Source organism: Rhinatrema bivittatum, chromosome 2, assembly GCF_901001135.1.
Source record: "Rhinatrema bivittatum chromosome 2, aRhiBiv1.1, whole genome shotgun sequence".
In the NCBI taxonomy this organism is placed as follows: Eukaryota; Metazoa; Chordata; class Amphibia; order Gymnophiona; family Rhinatrematidae; genus Rhinatrema; species Rhinatrema bivittatum.
In genome coordinates, this window is record NC_042616.1 from 568,904,919 (window position 1) to 568,926,414 (window position 21,496).

The 21,496-nt window shown below is 46.7% G+C and overlaps 1 protein-coding gene across 3 annotated transcripts in view; it reads right to left on the minus strand.

Annotated features, from left to right (window-relative positions):
- The window catches only part of LDLRAD4 (low density lipoprotein receptor class A domain containing 4), a 963,403-nt gene that overhangs the window by 441,063 nt on the left and 500,844 nt on the right, over positions 1–21,496 (minus strand). The window lies entirely within an intron of this gene.

Below are 21,496 nucleotides of genomic sequence, written 5' to 3' on the forward strand. Positions count from 1 at the left end.
AGTGGAGGGAATGCATAGAGCAGACCTGATGTCCACTTGAGGGAGAAGGCATCCCTCGGCCGAGAGTGGTGGCTCCGAATGAGAGAGCAGTAATTGTCTACTTTGTGGTTCTGAGGGGACGCAAAGAGATCTATGTGGGGAGAACCCCACTTGTGAAATAGAGAGGTCGCTACCAGAGGATCGAGTGACCACTCGTGTGGTTGGAAGACCCGGCTCAGCTGATCTGCCAATACATTGTCTACTCCTGGCAGGTAAGTGGCCCTGAGGTACATGGAGTGGGAGAGGGTTTCTGCCCAAATCTGCGCAGCTTCCTGACACAGAAGGAAAGAGCCTGTGCCTCCCTGCTTGTTTATGTACCACATGGCCACTTGGTTGTCTGTCTGGATTAAGATTATCTGATTCGAAAGATGATCTTTGAACGTTCTGAGCGCGTAACGGATTGCTCGAAGTTCCAAAAAATTTATCTGGTGTTCGGCTTCCTCTGGTGACCATAACCCTTGGGTTTGGAAATCGTCCACATGAGCCCCCCAACCGATGTGGGAAGCGTCGGTGGTCAGGATTACTTGTGGATCTGGTAGGAGAAAAGGTAAGCCCTGAAGGAGATTGATTTGAGTCGTCCACCAGGTTAAAGACAGGCGAAGCGCTTGTGTAACTGCGACTATGGAGGACAGGCGCTGAGAAGCTTGAATCCATTGGTGTCGCAGAGTCCATTGTGTTACTCTCATGGCTAGTCGGGTCATGGGAGTGACTTGAACTGAGGATGCCATGTGTCCTAGGAGAATGAGGAATGGGCGAGCCGTGGCCGTGTCTTGAGACTGGAGCTGGCGAGCTAGGGACATGAGAGTTTGGACCCGCTGCAGCGGAAGGTAGGCCTTTGCCTGTAAGGTGTCCAAGTCTGCCCCAATGAAAGATAAGGTTTGAGATGGGACTAAGCAAGATTTCTCGTAATTGACAAGAAACCCTAAGGAAAGGAGTGTGTTGATTGTCAATTTTAGGGAGGAGTGGGCAATCTGAGGGGTGGAGGCCCTGATTAGCCAATCGTCCAGATAGGGGTAGACGTGGACACCTTCCTTCCTGAGGAATGCTGCTACCACTACGAGGCATTTGGTGAAGACTCGTGGAGCAGATGCCAGACCGAAAGGTAGTACTCGGTATTGATAATGGTCGCGGCCTACCAGAAACCGCAGATACTTGCGATGGGATTGTGTTATCGCAATATGGGTATAAGCATCCTTTAGGTCGAGGGAGCACAGCCAATCCCCCCTTTGCAGCAGAGGGAGTAGCGCACCCAGGGTTACCATCTTGAACTTTTCTTTTTGAAGGTACTTGTTGAGGGCCCGAAGGTCCAAAATGGGACGTAGCCCCCCTGACTTCTTTGGAATTAGGAAGTACCTGGAGTAGAATCCCTTGCCTCGTTGAGAGGGAGGGACGGGTTCTATAGCATTTGATTGCAGAAGAAGGGATACTTCCTGTTGTAATTGAGTCAAATGGCTGGTTAGACTCCATGCTTGAAGAGGTGGGGAGTCTGCCGGAAGAGTTATGAAGTTGAGGTGGTAACCCTGTGTGATAATTGCCAGCACCCACTGATCTGAGGTAATCTGTATCCAATGCTGTAAAAAGTGGCACAGACGACCCCCCACAGGGATGTCGGGAAGTGGGATGTGGCATGTGCTCCGTACCGGGAAGTCAAAGGCCTGCCGCAGGCCCAGGAGGTGGGGCCACAGCAGGTCTTTGTTTTCGAGGTTGGCGTGGCTGAGGTCTAGTGGAGGATCGAGCCGGACGAGGCCTAGCCGACGGAGGATAATAACGACGTGGCCGAAAGAAAGACTTTTTAGCGTCCTTCTTAGGTGGTGGTTTGGAGGATACCTCAGATGGAACAGACGAAAGTTGCTTCAACGTCTCGTGGTGATCCTTCAATTCTGCCACAATTTGCTGAATCTGTTCTCCAAACAGATTGTCCCCTAAGCAGGGTAAATCGGCTAGATGATCCTGGACCTCTGGGCGAAGGTTAGATGACTTTAACCAAGCCCAACGTCTGGCTGAGATGGCAGTAGCTGAGACTTTTGTGGAAGCATCGAAGATATCGTAGGCCGTTCTGATCTCGTGCTTCCCAGCCTCAAATCCTTTGTGAAGAAGGGCTTGAAGCTGTGGCTGGTATTGGTCCGGTAACGTGTCAGCGTAGTCCTGCATCTGTTTAAGGATGGCTCTGTTGTATTGAGTCATGTAAAGTTGGTATGAAGCTATGCGAGATATCAACATGGCCCCATGATACACTTTCCGTCCCACACTATCCAGGAATTTGTTGTCCTTGATAGGGGGAGTGGAAGAGTGTGGTTTTAGGCGCTTGGCCTTCTTTTGTGCAGACTCAACTACAACAGAGCGATGATCCAGTTGAGGCTTCTGAAATCCTGGTGCTGACTGAACAAGGTATGTGGAGTCAGCTTTCTTATTAACTGGTGACACAGATGAAGGAGATTCCCAGTTTTTCTTTAAAAGATCCAGAAATACCTGGTGAATGGGGATGGAAGCGATGATTTTAGGAGCATCCAAAAATTGGAGCAGTTCCATCATTTGGTGCCTGTCATTGGTTTCAGATTGCAACTGAAAAGGTACAATTTCTGACATCTCCTTACAAAATTAATAAAGGAGAGATCTTCAGGAGGAGATCGTTTTCTACTCTCTGTAGGAGATGGTGGGGATGGCAAATCTGTATCAGAAGATGTATCATCACCCCAGGTATCATAAGGATCATGTGGGGCTTGCAGACCTGAAGGACCTGGTTGAGGATCCAAAGGCATCGATGGAAATCTGGATGGAATCGGTGCTGCAAGCGGAACTGTAAACGGCATCGAGGGCTTCGGAGCTACTGATGGAATCGGTGCCGGTCTTGGAATCGATGGAGCCGAGGGATAAATCGGTGGAGAGGTATGCGAAGGCACCGATGGGACTACTCCGGACGGGGGAATCCGAAACGGTGTTTCTCCTGCCGATGAGAATCCTGCCGGAGACGATGGTGTAGTCGGTGCTACTGGAATCACCGATGGAAGGGCCCGCATGAGTGCCTCCATACGATTCAGTAGCGGTGCCAGCGCTTCCACTAGAGGCTCGGTGGTCGGTTCCCTCCTCGGTGGCGGAGTCGGTGCCGAGGTCGGTGCCTGAGGCGGTGCCAGAATCGGTGCCGGAGACGGTGCCGGTGGAGGCTGGAACCTTTGCATCGCTTTTTCGATGGCCTCCTGGACCAGCCGGTCCAGTTCTGCCCGGAGACCAGGGGTAACAATACCCGGCTCGACGGGAGAGGGAGGCTGAGGCAGAGCCGGAGGGACCACCGTAACCGGTGGGATCACGGCTCCCACACCCCGAGAGGGTGAGGGTTTCCTCGATGCCTGCGAACGAGACGTGGACGGTGCCAGGTCTGACCGAGGCTTTTTTGTCGGTGGCTCGGCCTGTTCAGAGGTCGATGGCTGTGGATCCTCGACGGGCCGAGACTTGTGCCGCCGATGGCGATGCTTGTCCTTCCGATCTCCTCACCCATCCGGGGAGGGGACAGGAGTCGACGGCCGAGAAGTCATCGGTGGTGGACGGTCACCGGAGGGTTGACGGTGGTGGTGCAACTTCGACGGTGCCGGTTCTGATGACGTCGATGCTATCGATGGTGTTGGGGTGGGTGCATGGAAGAGGAGCCCCATCTTCTCCATCCTGGCTTTACGACCCTTAGGTGTCATTAGGGCACATTTAGTGCAAGTCAGGACATCATGCTCACTTCCCAAACACAGAACACAGACCCTATGGGGGTCTGTGATGGACATAGTCCGGGTGCAATCCGGACAACGACGGAACCCCGTCGCCATGGCCTAGGGCCAAATTTAGCCGCGGGATCGGTAAGTGCCAACAGGCCTCAAGGGCCAAAATCGACGGCAGTCGATGAAAATCGGCAAAAAACTTACCGGATTCCGCGAAGGTGACAAAAATTTGTCGAAGGGAGACCCCTGAGGGGCAAATTTTCTTCGGAAAGAAAAAACCGAATTCCTGTCAGGAACGTGGTAAGAGAGCTCCTTTCACCGCGTGGCAGCTGCTGCGCGGAAAAAAGAAGACTGGAGGGAGACCCCTGCTGGCTGCAGGGTCAGTGCCTTGCTGGGCATGCCCAGTAGGGGCCAGTCAAAGTTCTGTTTAAACTTTGACAGAAGTTTTCCGTGGTGGGCTCCATCCTTGATGTCACCCATTTGTGAGGACAACCATCCTGCTTGTCCTGTGAGAAAGGAGGATATGCCTAGAGGAGACCTGTGCCCCAATGGAGGGAAAAGGCATCAGAGGCTAGGCGTCCATCTGTCCTGAAGAGGGAGCAGAAGTTGCACACTTAGAAATTGTAGGGGGAAGTGAAGAGATTCCCCTCCGGAATTCCCCACAAGCAGAAAATCCGGGTTGCTACTGCCAGATTTAAGGACCATTCGTGCGGCTGGAAAGAGCAGCTCAGGTGGTCCGCCAGTACGCTGAATGCCCCAGGCAGGTACATCGCTCGTAGGGACATACCCTGCAACAGAACCCAAGCCCAGATTTGCACCACCTCCTGACAGCGGAGATATGATCCTGTACCTCCTTGCTTGTTGATATACCACATTGCTACCTAATTGTTTTCCAATCAGGACTGCTTTGTGAAACAGCCGATCCTGAAACGTCCAAAAAGCGTACTGGATTGCCTGAAGCTCCAGAAAGTTTATCTGGCACTGAGCTTCCTGAGTTGTTCAGTTCCCCTGTGTGTGGAGGCCATCCACCTGTGCCCCCAGCCATGGGGGGAGACATCGGTGGTAAGGACTTCTTGAGGTAGCGCAGGTTGGAAAGGAACCCCCTGTTCCAGATCAGAGAGATTCTCCCGCCAGGACAGGGAAAACCTCAGGGGCTGCGTGATGGAGACACGAGCTCCGAGGTCCTGGGATGCCTGCTGCCACTGCAACTGCAGAGTCCACTGTGCCCTGCATATGCAGAGGTGGGCTAAGGGGGTGACATGGACAGAAGCTTCCATGTGACCTAGCAATTGAAGCAGTAGACAAGCAGTTACCTGCTTACTGCTGCCCATCAAGGCCACCAGTGAGGACAGGGTGAGAGCCCAATTATGGGGCAAAAGCACCCTCACCTGAGTCATTTCTAGCCTGGCTCCTATGACGTTCAGCTGGGGGGGGGCAGAGTTTGGACTTTAGGAGGTTGATAACAAACCTCAGAAAGTGTGACACCTGCATGGTAAGGGTCAAAGCACTCAATGCTCCTTCACGGGAGTTGCTTTTCACCAACCAGTCATCTAGGTAGGGGAACACATGTACCCCCAACGTCTGAAGTGCACTGCAACCACTGCCAGGCACTTGGTGAAGACTTGTGGGGCTGACACCAAGCCAAACAGCAGTACTCTGTTACTAGTAGTGAGCTTGCCCCACCATGAAGCAGAGGTACCTCCTGAGTCACGGGAGGATGGCAATTTGAGTGTAGGCGTCTTTGAGATCGAAGCAACAGAGCCAGACTCCTCTCTTGAGGAGCGGTATCAGAGTGCCCAGAGAGACCATCTTGAACTTTTCCTTGTAGAGGAATTTGTTCAAGGCCCTGAGATCGAGAATGGGGTGTAGGCCCCAGTTCTCTTTGGTATCAGGAAATACCTTGAAAAAAACCCTCACACTTGCTGACGATGGGGAGTGGGTTCTACTGCTCCCACCGCTAGAAAAGCGGACAGTTCCATTAGAAGTACATCATGTGGGATGAACAAATCCCACGATAGACATGGGTGAAAGTCTGTCGGGACTTCTCTGAAGTTCAGATGATATCCTTGGCAAACGATGGCTAGGACCCACCAGCCTGATGTGATGTATATTGTGCCTATTGTGCTTATTGGCTAGTTAACCTGTTACCTTGTTTTTACTCCTTGTTACCATTCCTGTTTTAGTTTTTTCTGTCCTTTTTCTCCCTCATTACTTTTCATTTTATCTTCCACGCTGCTCCCTCTCCCCCTCCCTGTATTTTTTCCATTCAGTTATACGTAAACTGATATGATGTACCCTCGAAAAACGGTATAAAAAAGCTATTAAATAAATAAATAAATAAATGAGCGGCCAGCGGTGGGAGAAGCCAAGAAGCCTGCCCCCCACCGGGGGTCATGTGCCAGGGGTACGATAAACCGATTCATGCTCCCTCGCCTCCAGTCAAAACCCCATAGCTGGGGCCAGCTGGGCCCTGGGAGTTCATTGCTGATAGAAGCGAACTCTGGAACCAGCACAGGATGTGCAAGTCTGGGTGGCTGGAGGATAATACTTCCACTGCCAATAAAAAACTTCCTGGAACTTGGTCGAGAAGGTTTCCTGGCAGAGGAAGGTGGGTCAGAAGCATTAGTGGATAGCTGTTAAGGGTTTCATGGTGATCCTTCATCTGGGCTTCCGCGTCCCTGAACTTATCCCCAAAGATATTTTCCATGGTACAAGGGAGGTCAGCCACCTTCTCTTGGACTTCTGGATGAAGGTCGGAAGCATGGAGCCAGGCCATCCTACGGGCGTTGATGCCCACGGCAGCCACCTGGGCTGCTGTTTCAAAAACATTGTAGATGAATCTCACCTCTTGTTTTCCAGCTTCCAGACCCTGTTGCACAACATCAGAGAACGACTCATGTTGCTGCTGCAGCAGACGTTCTGCAAGTTCCTGAACCTGTTTCCACAGGTTCTGGTTGTACTTGGTCATGTAGAACTGGTAGGAGGTGATATAAGCAATGAGCATAGCGCCCTGAAAGACCTTCCTACCTAAGGCATCCAGTTCCCCATATTCTCACCCTGGAAGGAGGTGGAGGAATGGGTGCGGAAAGGCTTGGCCTTTTTGAGAGCTGATTCCACCACCACCGATTAGTGGAGATGGCATTTCTCAAAACCTAAGGCCTTTTGCACCAGGTAAGTGGCATCTGCCTTCTGTTTACTGGAGAAATTGATGTCAGGTATACTCACATCCTAAGGAGATGATCCTTAAAGATGTCGTTGATAGGAACAGACACTATCTCCTTAGGTGCATCGACAAACTGGAGAACTTCCAGCATCTTATGTCATGCATCCTCCTCAGGAGCTAGAAGGGAATAGCTTCGGCCATGGCCTTGACAAACCCTGCAAAGGAGAGGTCCTCCAGGGAGACTGATGACTTTCCTCTAGTGGTAAAGAGGAGGAGGTCACCAGTGTCATCAGAAGAAGACTCGGAAGAGTCATCTCCCCATGGATCGTATGGACCCTCCTCCTCACTTAGGTCACCAAGGGGCTTGCATGGCTGAGGCCGGTCCAGACATTTTGGTCTCGGCACTGAGGGACCTGAGGGTACCAATAATACCGAGGGAACCGGCGGCATCGGCAGCAGGTAGGGCACCGATGACCGTGGGAGGCCCAGTGGCCCGGGCACAGGTTCAGGAAACAGTGGTCTCAGGACCAAGGCACTGGATGGCACTGGTGGTCGGTGCACGTCTTCCTCATAGGAGGACTCGATGATGGGAATCACTTCCAAGGAGGGTATCAGTGATTATTGGGGAACAGATGGTCCCCCAGGCACTAGCTGCATCTGAAGAGCACCAAGAAGGACATCGAGACGCTCAAGCAGGGGTGACAATAGAGAAGGTGCGGGCTCTGGCACTGGTATGGGGGCTGGTGCCGGGGGCAGTTTAATGCTCCATAAGGCTCGGAGCACCGCATCTTGCACCCTGCAGTCCAACTCCTCCTGGAAGTCTGGTGAAAGCAGGACTGATGGAAGTGGATGAGGCATCACCAGAGCCTCCTTGGAGATGCAAGGAGGCTTGGTGCCTGTCACCAATGTCGATGGGGAATGCATAGGACTCCAGGGTCTGCCGGAGGATGGGGCTTCCTCACCACGGGACCTCTTCAGTGGTGGCAAGGCAGCTGCCGATGCCACACCAGAACTGGAGCCATGCTTTGGGGGTTTCCCACGGTGCTCGGTCCAGTCTTTCCCCGGCACCAAGGAAGCGGAGGAACCTGATGTCTGAGAGAGCACCGACAGCGGTGAGGGCCAATCACTGGCTCCCCGATCCTTGGAAGTAGCTGCTGGGTGTGTAGAGAGGGACAGCTTATCCAGTGGTTCCCCCCTATCCCCAGGCATCGGGATACCGAAGCTGGCGTAGATGAAGTGGATTTTTTGGGGTCAAATAGTTTCTCCATTTTGTCGAGACGAGCATGACGGCCCTTGGGTTTCATCTGATCACACAGCTGACACCCTCGGACATCATGCGATGCCCCCAGGCAGAAGTTGCAAACCTCATGTGGGTCCTTGATGGACATGGTCTGCGGGCACTGGGGGCATCGGCAAAACTCAGACACCATGAAAACGAGCTGGTGAGTGGTCGATGGTCGGCAGTCACCAAGAAGTAAGCCGCCGGGAATCAACTGCAAGAAAGAATGAATGGTAAAACTAACCTGCCGCACCAAGGGGACACCGTTTGGAGGAATGGGGACCCGATGTGAAACGGGAGAAAAAATGCTTAAAAGTTTGAAAAAGAGAGCACAAACTAGAGAGCTCCAAGCACCGTGAGGCAACTAGCACTGTGGAAAAAAAAAAGACTGAAGGGAGACCTCATGTGGACGCGCGGATGGTGGCATGCTAGGCATGTTCAGTGTGCCAGTCAAATCTACTAGAAACTTTGACAAAAGTTTTACATGCCGGGCTCCATCTGATGATAACATCCGTCTGTAAGGACTACCATCCTGCTTATCCTAGGAGAATGTATATTCAAAACAGGGAAAATAACATCTAATGTGTTGCTCATACTTTATCATAAATCATGCCATAAGTGTAATATGCAAAACTTCTCTCTGTCTTTCTTCTTTACATGTTTTTCAGACAGACAAAAGTGAAATCAACACTCTCCTGTAGGTGAGGAGCAGAGCTTTGCTTCTCTTCTAGCATATGAGGACAGGAGCATGCTTCTGCAGCTCCAGGAGTGGTTGAGGAGAATACCATGTGGCATTCCCTTCTATTCTTCTCCGTGAGCATTCTGGTTGCATTCCTGTAAGACTGCCTGCATGACTGTACATGAGCGTGTGTAGATGAGGGTTTCTTTTTATGCCACAGGACTTTTCTGAATTGAATACGTGAAAGATTGGGATCAATTTCTGCACTCAAGTCTGTGCTACTTTTGGGGCAAGCACTGGAACCATTTTGTGGTTTTTACCCATAAGGCAGTCATGAGATCATTCTGAGGGCTTTTTCTCTTAGTCTTAGTGGCTTGGCTCTCTTTCAGCATGATCTCTAGTAACTATGCATTAACATTTTGTTGGAAGGGGAGTTATTTGGCTTTTACTTTAGGATCTGATGTTTGAAGTTATGATAAATTCTTTGAGATTGTTGTTAAATCTAAAACCCCTGACTCAGCCCTCTCACGTTAAACATGCTTTACTATAAGAGTTAAATGGTTACTAAAAGTACTGGCCTTACCAAATTGTAGGCTCCATGGAGCTTGGACTGCCTCTTCTATATACAATATCTATATAGTGCTGTATATGCCTAGCAGTGCTATAGAAAAGTTAAGTATTTAGTATTAAGTAGCAACAGTATAGCTTTCAGCCTCTCATGATTTTACACTGTAATCCACTTTGAAGTGCTGAAAAAAATGTGAAAAGCAGAATATAAATACAAAACAGACAAAAAAACACATTATTTATTAATAAACATTTGAAATTCTGCCTTTTGCAAATTAATCTCAAGGCAGATTACAATCAAATTTACAATACATACTCATATTTGCATCACAACTTACAGCAGCATAGAGCCAAACATGAAGGTGATGTATATGTAAGTACAGCCAGAGGAATGAAGAGGTTTATAACTGGTCACCTTGGATTAGCAGAAGATGTGGTAACAATCATGGGTCTATCAGAAGGATTAGGGAGCCAGGGTCATTTAACTAAGCAGTACATGATGAAGTGGTCTCATGGCTGAGTCCATGTAGTGAGATCTGGGGAAAATCCTGGCCAAAGAGCCAAACCTGGACTTTTTTCCTGAGAGCAAGGTAGGATGTCTCAAGATGTGGAAATAAAGGCATCTTGTTCTATAATTTTGGGGCATAACAGCTTGATCATATATGCCATTCTCTGCCTCTTGTTCTCCCTTTCTATGCCAGCATTATAGAACCTGATGTAGACCAATGCTTCATGATTTATTTCTTGCTTAACTAAAGAAAACCATCCTCATGCTCAGGAAAGGGAAGAAAAAGAACTGCAAAAGTTTGCATGCACCATCAGGCACCAGGTAGCAGACAACATATCAAAATCCTCCTACTTTTGCATGCAGTTAACGGAGAAAAGAACACCATTGTGTTACACATTCTTCTGTCAGGTGTTTTCTGTTTCATTCCAAAACTGGGATATATGTGAAAATGAATCCAAGAGTGTTATAATGTGATAGATGGTGGCATTCATGATAGCTGACAGAGAAATATGCTTGAAGGTAAAACTGTAACTGGGCATAGTACGTAACTATGTTCTATAACTAACGGTGTGATTTAACATGTGCCTTTGAGAATCTTTCTTTAGATTGTTCTATTGTATCACAGTACTCTTAAGTGCAGATAGCGGTGTCAGTGTTAGCTAGGATATTGAGGATGCATGTGTCCTTTAGATTCTCCAGGGTTTCTCAGTCTATGAGGTGTTGCTATGACGATATGGGTTTGCATATATGTAGAATGTAGAAAGAGTACAAGTGAGAACGTGAGGCATGAATGAATTAGTAAGAGAGAGGAAGAAAGTGTGAATGTAAAAGGTTTAGATGTTGCCAAGAAAGATGGGACGCATATTGTAGATGAGATTCCAGATGTTAGGGGGGTGTCAAAGCAATTTTTAAAAGGCACTGCCCAAGAAGATAAAGGACACTGACCCTTTAAAAGCAGCTTTTGTGCAGGAAACATTAGCTAGTATATTAAAACAGAGAAAGAGTTGTTAACATTTCCTTAAGAGGATAAAAGTAAAAGAAGAGGATTTGTTGCAGCTTCGCTTCCCTAATTTTCTCCAGGCATAAAAAAAAATGTAAAAATCATCCAAATTGTTCCTATAGGTGAAAATGGGAACTGCACAGCTACTGAGGTGCTCTAATCCACACTTATGCCAGTGGTGAATAAACGGTATGGGATGAATTTTCCAAATTTTATGTGCATAAGCAGCCTCTACTCATGTATCACATATTTTATAAAAGTAAAAAATAGACACATATTTTTACTTTCCCGCACACATATATGTGCATAACAAAGGGGCAGTCTAGGAGCATTCCCAGGCAGGGCCACCATTTACATGCAGAAGTTGCTATTTTCAAAGACACTTATGCGTGTACATTTGCCAACTTACTCACGTATTTTTACACCTGCTAATTATCTGGTGTAAGTGATATGAAACGTGTTTATTGTGCGGTGCTGGCTGGAAGGGAGTCCGCATGAATACGGGGACGTTCAGGCTGAATATGATCTGGGAAGGACTGGGAGAAGTGGTGGACTAATTGTGAAACTGGTTAATTTCATTTACACGTGCATGTTTTAAAACTGGCCTGACTTACACAAGTTCTACTTTACTTTTCTATATAAAATATATGGGCACATTTTTTAAAATAGGTAGGAAAAGTATGGATGTTCAGTGCATTGATATGTGCGGATTCAATGCATTGCATGTATTAGCGTGTATACCTACATACACGCGTGGGGTAGAGATACACATATTTTATAAAATGCGCATATATCATACACGTGGGTTATAAATTACTTGCACAGATCTGCTCATGGCCATATACGCACACACATGCGTGTGTACGCATTTTATTTTAATTTTATATTCTGCTTTTCAGCACTTCAAAGCGAATTACATTCAGGTGCTGTTGTTATTACTCTGTCACCAGAGGGCTCCCAGTCTAAGACCTAGATTTATCAAAAAGCAGAAAAATATCACATGTGACATAAAAAGGGGCGTGTTTTATGGTAATATCCTATTTATCGCAATGTGCGTTATCTTAGCCCTTTGCATAGGTATTACCGCAAAGTGCGTTAACTTTTCGCAATTTGCAGTAATACCTACATAATTGTATATTTTCCTACCTGCAAAGTGCTCATTTCACCACCAGAGGGCCATAACGCGAGTTCATAAATGACCCTGCAAGTTTGTACCTGAAGTAACAGAGGGTAAAATGACTTGCCCAAGGTCATAAGGAGTGGGATTTGAATCCTGGTCTCCCTGCTTCAAAGCCCACTGCTCTAACCACTAGGCTTCTCCCCCACTCTTTACTTGCACAGATCTACTCGTGGCCATATATGCACGCAGATGCCACCACAGGCATTGGTTTGAAAGTTATCATCCCTGTGTTTTGGTGAATGAATATTTGCAGGCAGGTCTTTCGGAGGCATGGAAGACATTAAACATCTAAGTTAGCTTCTCCTCTTTCACCAACTGAATATCTCTTTCCAGGCCACAGTGAAAAGCTTATTCAGGTCATATAGCTCATCAATATCCTTCCTGGAATTTCCTATTTAGCGAAACACCAATAATTCCTGCTATTCTGTTTCTAGAGGTCAAAATGAATTTTATGAAGCAATGAACTACCTCAGTGGAACTTACTGGCTTACTTATTCCTCTGTGGTTTTTTTTGGCCTTACCCTCTAAGCTTTTCATTAGCTAAGGGAACATTAGTGAAAACAGGAATCATTTTCATTAATCTAAGGCGAATCTACTATATTGTGTGGATTCGGCACATTCCCATAATTAATTCTTATATTGTTTTGTGCATTCACTATTTATAAAGAGATTATTGCAATCGCCAAAGATTTGAAAAAAACCTTTTTGTAAACCAGACACACACATTTGCATCTAGATGGCAGTTAAAGCCGGAATAAGTTATCTAGCTAAGACTATGCAGAAACAGGTGAATATTTCATGTCACTGATTCCTAAGTTACTCAGTAACACAAGTATTTATCAATAGATGTGTTTGGGCACTACATTTGTCAATAAACACATGGGTCAATGAGTGCCTTATTTATCCACACATGGCGCATCGATCAGCAGTGCAATAACTCATGGTATCACAATCTAAAAAAATACATCCTCCAGATATCAATAATCTATCTCCAGACTGCATGTTGTAAACGGTTCATATTATTCCTTTCCCAATGATACACCAAAACCTAAAATAATGTGGAACAGTGGTCATACAGCCCTTCATGAATACAAGGACTTAGTGTGTAGAAGTTACTAGACTTACATGAAATAAGGACAGCAAGAACCCTTGCCTCCCCTCCCCTCCATACACATATCCTTTTAAGAACATAAGAAGTTGCCATACTGGGTCAGACCAAGGGTCCATCAAGCCCAGCATCCTGTTTCCAACAGAGGCCAATAGAACCTGGCAAGTACCCAAACACTAAGAAGATCCCATGCTACTGATGCAATTAATAGCAGTGGCTATTCTCTAAATCAACTTGATTAATAGCAGTTAATGGACTTCTCCAAGAACTTATCCAAACCTTTTTAAACCCAGTTACACTAACTGCACTAACCACATCCCCTGGTAACAAATTCCAGAGCTTAATTATGCATTGAGTGAAAAAGAATTTTCTCCAATTAGTTTTAAATGTGCCACATGCTAACTTCACGGAGTGCCCCCTAGTCCTTCTATTATCCGAAAGAGTAAATAACTGATTCACATCTACCAGTTCTAGACCTCTCATGATTTTAAAGACCTCTATCATATCCCCCCTCAGCCGTCTCTTCTCCAAGCTGAACAGCCCTAACCTCTTTAGTCTTTCCTCATAGGTGAGCTGTTCCATCCCCTTTATCATTTTGGTCACCCTTCTCTGTACCTTCTCCATCACAACTATATCTTTTTTGAGATGCAGCGACCAGAATTGTACACAGTATTCAAGGTGCGGTCTCACAATGGAGTGATACAGAGGCATTATGACATTTTCTGTTTTATTCACCATTCCCTTCCTAATAATTCCTTTCTCAAAGGAAGAACAGAATTACAGATCAAATCTCTCTTTTCTCACATCATCCCTTAGCTATGTGCCTCCTTCCTTCTAAGGCACTCGACGATATGTCACAACCTTCTGCTGATCGACTCTTATAGCACAAACACTGCCTCATCGCAAAAAAGCCAAAAAATGAAAATATGTTCCTATAATGCAAAGTATCTCAGCTTATAAATGAAAATGTATATAATTCATGCGAAAAATTTAAGAGATAAGTACAATTAGAAACAAATATTAGAGAGGATATCACGTTTTAATGAGTTGAGATATGGTTGAAATGGGAAGTGTGAGGTGTGTGTTTTAAAAAATACGGGTAATTTAAAGGAGGCTTTTTTTGCACCTAAAGAAAATAAAAAATATAAAAATTAACTAGACAAGCCACCAGTGAGTTGGTAAATGACGTGACTAAACAGTGTTTATACAAGAGAGGGTTGTAGCCCTGTAAGGGCAAGAGTCCATGAGACTGGAAGCACTATACAATCTTCTGATACCACTCTCTGCTGGTTGTTGTCTTTTTGAACAATTCTTTGAATAGTTATTGTCAAATATATAATCTGCTTGTTTGCAGTTTCCCTCAAGTTGTTGTAAATTTGTTATGATTAATCAAACACATTTTATATCATTTAAAAAAAAAAAAGCTTAATACAAAACTATAGCCTAATACTGAAGGTTTTTGTTGTTGTTTTTTTTTAAACCACCAATTACATCTCCCTTAAACATAAACCAAGAAACACACATCATCTAGGAATATACATATCCCTGAAAACAGAAGCCTTCGTTACATTTACCTCGGCCACTGACAACTCCTCTGGAAGAACATCTTTATATTTCCACTTGCAAGTAATGATGGCGACACAGTCTTGTGTAAAGCAAGGTCACTCATATCATTCTCTAACACATTTCACCAATAACAATGGGGCGGATTTTAAAAGCCCTGCTCACGTAAATCCGCCCGGATTTATGCGAGCAGGGCCTTGCGCGCCGGCGCGCCTATTTTCCATAGGCCTGCCGGCGCGCACAGAGCCCCGGGACTCACGTAAGTCCCGGGGTTTTTCGAGGGGGCGTGTCGGGGGCGTGTCGGGGCGGGGTGCGGAGTTTTCGGGGCGGGGGCAGGCCGGGGGCGTGGTTTCGGCCCGGGGCGGTCCGGGGGCGTGGCTACGCCCTCCGGAACCGCCCCTGGGTTGCGTCTAGGCGCGCCAGCAGCCCGCTGGCGCGTGGGGATTTACTTCTCCCTCCGGGAGGCATAAATCCCCCGACAAAGGTAGGGGGGGGTTTAGACAGGGCCGGGGGGGTGGGTTAGGTAGAGGAAGGGAGGGGAAGGTGAGGGGAGGGCGAAAGAGAATTCCCTCCGAGGCCGCTCCGATTTCGGAGCGGCCTCAGAGGGAACGGAGGTAGGCTGTGCGGATCGGCGCGCGCTGGCTACACGAAATCGGCAGCCTGGCGCGCGCCGATCCAGGATTTTAGCGGCTACGCGCGTATCTACTAAAATCCAGCGTACTTTTGTTGGCGCCTGATGCGCCAACAAAAGTACGCGAAGGCGCACTTTTTTAAAATCTACCCCAATATGAATCTTCTGCCTCTTTGCCGGCTGGAAATATTCTAACCTCATGTGCTCATATAAGTACAACTCACTAGTCTGACATAATACACTCAAAGACCACCTGGAACCATTCAACGAACAAGACCTGTTCAAAGGCACCAGATTGTGTTATAACAGGAAGGCCCTGGAATTCTGACATGGATGAGAGAGGACAGAAAGGTGAGTGTTGATGACTTTTGAGCTGGTTTTATGGTTTCAGCACATGGGGAAGGGGCATCAACAACATCCCAAGGAGGTGATTTTCAAAAGCATTTCCACATGTAAAAGTAGCATAAATCGTAGCAATTTTCTAAAGCTCACTTACGGGCGTAAAATCTTTACACAATTCAGCCCTATGAAATGAATTTTCAAAGGAGTTGCCCGCATACAAGCAGCGCTTTTCAAAAGCCCATTTACGCGTGTAAATGTTTTTGAAAATTACCTCCTTTAACTCAGAACCTGAAACATGGTACTGCATTGAGAAAATGGTGCTACTTAGGAGCCCAAATGTGCAAGTACTCAGAGTGCAAGGTGCCACGTCTCGCCCTAAAACAGTTAACCCGAGGGATTCCAAAACTCAGATGTAATTTACAAACTTCCTAAAAACATCTCTAAGATGTGTTCTTGCTGCTTTTTTTCTGTGACTGCTGTGAAAATGTCCTTGGCTCTGGGGACTACAGATTTATATCCAGAACTAACGGCCTAACCTCCAAATCTGTGTTGCCTCCATGGCCTGGGGATGTACCCCAGGAAGGGCAGGAGAAGCGTCACAATGATCATAGCCATTTCCTGGACTGAAATGTATTCCTTTATGATTTCGATTCCATCTTCCGTGGCTGGCTGGTGGCTTCAAAACAGATCACAGTGAGGTTAACCGGGTTTAAAAAAAAAACATTCTGTGCAAATTTACATTGACAAATTAGTTTTAATCCAAGAAGTGAGTGTAGCATTGAGCAATTGGCTACCAGCTTTTCCAGCACATTTACAAGGCATTAAACCAGTGTGAAAAAAAAAACCTGGCAAGATCTGCTCTGCTTTCAATTTTCTTTACATTTCTGTAACCTGAAAAAATGGCTGAACTGAAGAATCTCCCTCAGCAAAAGCAGAAAAGAAACAGGTGGTGAATAGTCTGGAAGGATTTTCTACATTCTTCTATTACTTTTAAGCTTCAAAAATAATTTTAGTTAGACTGTACAAAAATGAATTATTCTGCAACTCTGATGTGAATGCTTAGCAAAATTAAGTAAGAGAAAAAAGGAACTGAGACAGGAAAATCAAAATGTCTTCTACCGCACACTTTTTGTGCTGGGGAGATGCTGGCAATATGATGGACTCATGGTTCTCTCTCTCTCCAGTACTACACCTCTCCTTTTGAGTCTAGCAGTTGCCTTCTGCTCCTTTCGGCTTCCAGCTCTGTCGGAATCAGGGCTGGAATCCGGCACCCTGAGCCTTCATTCGTAGCTACAGGGGGGATTTCTGCCCTCCCATTTTAATATACCTCTGAATCTTACTTTTTAGTCCGGTCATTGCAGTGACAGATAAGCAGAACTCCTTCCACCCCGCCCCCCTCCAACTGCTGACCCGGGAAGCAGAAGACCTGAGGCAGAAATCAAATCCAAGCCCTAGGCACGGGCCAGCCCCACATGTGTATTTGCAAGGGCGTGCAAAGCAACCCAATTTTTAATCACAAGGTTCCTTCATTGGATGTTTGTGAATATGAGGTTGTTATGCAGCTAAATCTTTGCACACAACTTTACCCCGTTTTAAAATGATGGCATAAACTACCTGTGTTATCAGCATGAGTACAATGCATGCGCATTTTGAATGAGGTCCACCGGCGGCCGCATGAGCCTCCCTGCGCCCGGGGGCATTGGCTCCCCTCGGGATACCACTGCTTGCGGCGCCCCCTAATACTCGGCACCCTAGGCCCAGGCCTAGTTTGCCTAGTGCTTCCACCAGCCCTGCTCCCTCAGGAGTAGAAACCAAATCTGCTTCGGCCAAAAGGGAGCTAAGAGGATCATATTTTCTCAGTCGTTTCTAAGTTTCAATAAGGTATTTGCCACTAGAGGAACTGGAGGATAAAAGAACCGTAGAACAATTCAGGGCAAATGATCTGAGGCCAATTTGCCTGGAGTCCCCATCTGGTGCAAAAGAGAGGATCTGCCTGTTCAGAGGGGACACCAAAAGATCTACAACGGATGTGCCCCACTCACAACATATCTGTTTGCTACCCCTCTTGTCCAGGAACTATTCATGGGGTTCCAAGACTCAATGCAGTCCTTCTGCCAGGACATTCTTCTCACTTGCCAGGGACATGGCTCTGAGGACCATTCCCTGAGAAATGGCCCGGTCTCACATCTGGACAGTTTCCTGACACAGGAGGTACGACCCCATTCTTTCGTGCTTGTTGATGTAGAACATCTGGACAAGGATAATTTTGTTGGGTAACTGATCCTTGAAAGGTTTTAGAGTGTACTGTTCTGCCCTTAGCTCTTGAAAGTTTTATCTGATGAAGCTTTTCCTGAACAGACCAAAGGCCCTGGATGCAGAGTCCCTCTACATGGGCTCCTCATGCCAGGCTGGATGCATTTGTGGTTCAGACAATTTGTACTGGAGGAATCTGAAAGAGTAATCCCCTGGCCAGATTCAAATAAATCAGTCAGCAAGACAGAGAATCCTTCATAGGTTGGGTGATATAGATACTGTCCCGAAGATTCTGAGTGGCTTATTTCCACTGCAATCTGAGGGCGCACTGGGCTTTTCTCATGTGAAGATGTGCCAAGGGAGTAACATGGACTGCTGATGCCATGAGGCCCAACAACATTAATATGTCCCATGCTGATGCCTGCTGACTCATTCTTATCCTCTCCGCTGTAGATATCAATGTGGTAATTCTCTCTTGTGGGAGGAAGGCTCTTGCCTGAATCATGTCTAGCAGAACTACTATAAATTCCAATTGAGATGATGAGCTCAAGTTGGACTTGGGATAGTTGACGAACCTTAGAAACGCCGACACTGAAAAAGTTTTGTTCATGGATTCTGCAGCATCGTCTTGAGACATGCTCTTGACCAGACAATCATAAAGGTAGAGAAACACATGCACCCCCAATTTGCTTAGTTGAGCCACCGCCACCACTACAAGACATCTTATGAATTCATGTGGCACTGATGCCAGGCCAAAGGACAATACACGATATTGGAGATGGTGGTTCCCTACTGCAAATCTTTGATACTTTCTGTTATCCGGAGTATAGCATAACCAGGTCTCTTTTTCAATAAAGAGAAGCAGGGTTCCCCAGGGAAATCATCTTGAACTTTTTCCTCATCAGTAGGGACCTTAGTTTTCAGTTTTTATTTTATTTTTCCCAGGAATTTATTGTTGTGATTCTGGCCACTGCACAGCCTCCCCTCCACCAGCATTCTCTGGCTCCTGTCCTCAGCCTGTGCTTCAGCCTCCATGCCAGCAGGGGAAATCCACTAGCTCATTCCCCTGGCTGGTCAAACCTGTCTCTCTTGCCTGAACCACACCAAGACTCCTGCCCTACTTAATTCTGCCTCAAGGCTTCGGCATAGAGTCCTGCTTGGCTCTCTGCTCTAGCCACCTCTGCCTTGCGGCTTTCTTAAGCCATTCCTAGCTTTGTCTCATGGCCTCTGGGCCTTCTGACCCAGCTTGCTTTTGTCTTGCCATGTGGCCATCCAGCCTTCTGTTCCAAGCTTTGCTCTGTGGCCTGTGGGCCTTCTAACCCTTCCTTGCCTTGTGGCCTACTCTTGGCCTCCTGGTCTAGTCCTGATAATCCCAGGTCTCTTATATAATACTAGGCCTCTCTCTGTTCCCTGATTTGGCCTAGCCCTGAGACTTCCTAGGTCTCTCCCTGCCTCTAGCCCCCCTCTCTGCCTTGCCCCTCGGGGCCTTCTTGCCTATGCAGTCTTCGGGCTTGCTTATTCCATGTTCTGTGTTCTCCTTGTCCTGGTTTATCCTATCTTGTTCTAGTCTGTCTTGCCCTAGTCCCTGTTTCCAGAGTCCTACTTCCAAGCTTACCTGCGCTCAGATCCTGTCTGTTCCAGTGTTCCATGTTCATCGTATACCTGCATTCACTCCACTCTTACCTGTACCCAGATCCAGTGTGTTCCTGCTGTTCCAGTCCACACTTACCACCACTCAGTTCCAGTCTTTTCCTGTGGTTACCTGCACTCTGCTTCAGAACTCCATACCAGGCAGCACCTTGCTCCAAAGCTCTAGTCCAGCCTCACCGGACTGCCCACGACTAGGCACCAGCCCTGCCACCCTGTGCCACTCCAGGAGGTGATGTCTATAACACCCGCTCTACAGCTGCCCTTCACAACATTTATGAGTGTTTGACACGATAAATCATCATATCCCACTGACTCCTCTTGCTAATATTGGAATTCAAGTTCTGTGCTAAAATGGTTTACTTCTTACCTTTCACACCTCATGTATCAGATTAGATATGGGTCCTTCGCATCATCTTGGAAATAATCAGATAATGGTGTTCCTAAAGGAGCGGGCCCTCTTCGCTCTAGTATTCAACATTAATATGCTGCCCATAGGCCAACTTTTATCCACGCTGATATCCAGCTCTTCTTTCTACTTAAGTCCATTTGGTCAGCTACCCTCAGATTAGCTTCTCTCTATCAGGCCAATACAGTAAAGGTCGCAGGAGAGTGGGCAAGTGCCAGCTCTCCCGGCGCACGCACAGGCCACTCTCCTGTGCGCACGATTCAGGGGGGACAAACATGCAAATTAGGGCCCGCGGTAAAAAGAGGCGCTAGGGACACTAGTGAGTCCCTAGCGCCTCTTTTTTGATGGAAGCAGCGGCTGTCAGCGAGTTTGACAGCCAACGTTCAATTTTGCCAGAATTGGTTCTCAAACCTGCTGTCAGCCACGGGTTCGGAAACCGGACGCCGGCAAAATTGAGCATCCGGTTTTCAACCCGCGAGCAGCGGGCCGATTTTAAATTTTTTTTTTTATTATTTTAAACTTTTAGGACCTCCGACTTAATATCGCCATGATATTAAGTCGGAGGGTGCACAGGAAAGCAGTTTTTACTGCTTTTCTGTGCACTTCCCCGGCGCCGGCAGAAATTAACGCCTACCTTTTGGGTAGGCGCTAATTTCTTAAAGTAAAATGTGCGGCTTGGCTGCACATTTTACTTACTGTATCGCGCGGGAATACCTAATAGGGCCATCAACATGCATTTGCATGTTGCGGGCGCTATTAGTTTCGGGGGGGTTGGACGCACGTTTTCGCGCACTATTACCCCTTACTGAATAAGGAGTAGAGCTAACGTGTCGAAAACGTGCGTCCAAACGCGGGAAAACAGTGCGCTCCACCAGAGCGCACTGTACTGTATTGGCCTGTATCTGCTGTAACAGTGGCTATTTCATAACAGACTTATTAACATTGAGAAAACTGAGGTATTAGTTTTGAGATGTTTTCGTTCACATGGCTATCCCCCATCCTTCAACTTTGAGGGGAAAAGGATTAATATTGAGTCTCAAGTCAGAAACTTAGGTGTGCCACTGGAATCTGACTTATCAAACAGCTTATGTCAAGGCTGCTGTAAAATCTTCTTACTTTAAGCTTTGTATGTTACTGGTCTTGACTACTGCAATTCCTTATACATGAGCCTGTCGGAAAATACACTGAAAACATTGCAAATTGTGCAAAATTCAGCTGCTTGGATTATTTGTGGTGTTGAGTTATCATATTACACATATCTTTTTTTCATTGCATTGGCTTCTTATACAGTGAAGAATTATATATAAAATTGCAATGCTGATCTATAAACTTTAAAAATAACAAACAATTTCTCAAAAGTTTTTTTTAAATATAGTGGACAAGCAAAAGTCAATGTGTATTACCTAGTAAGAATAACAAAAAAGGAT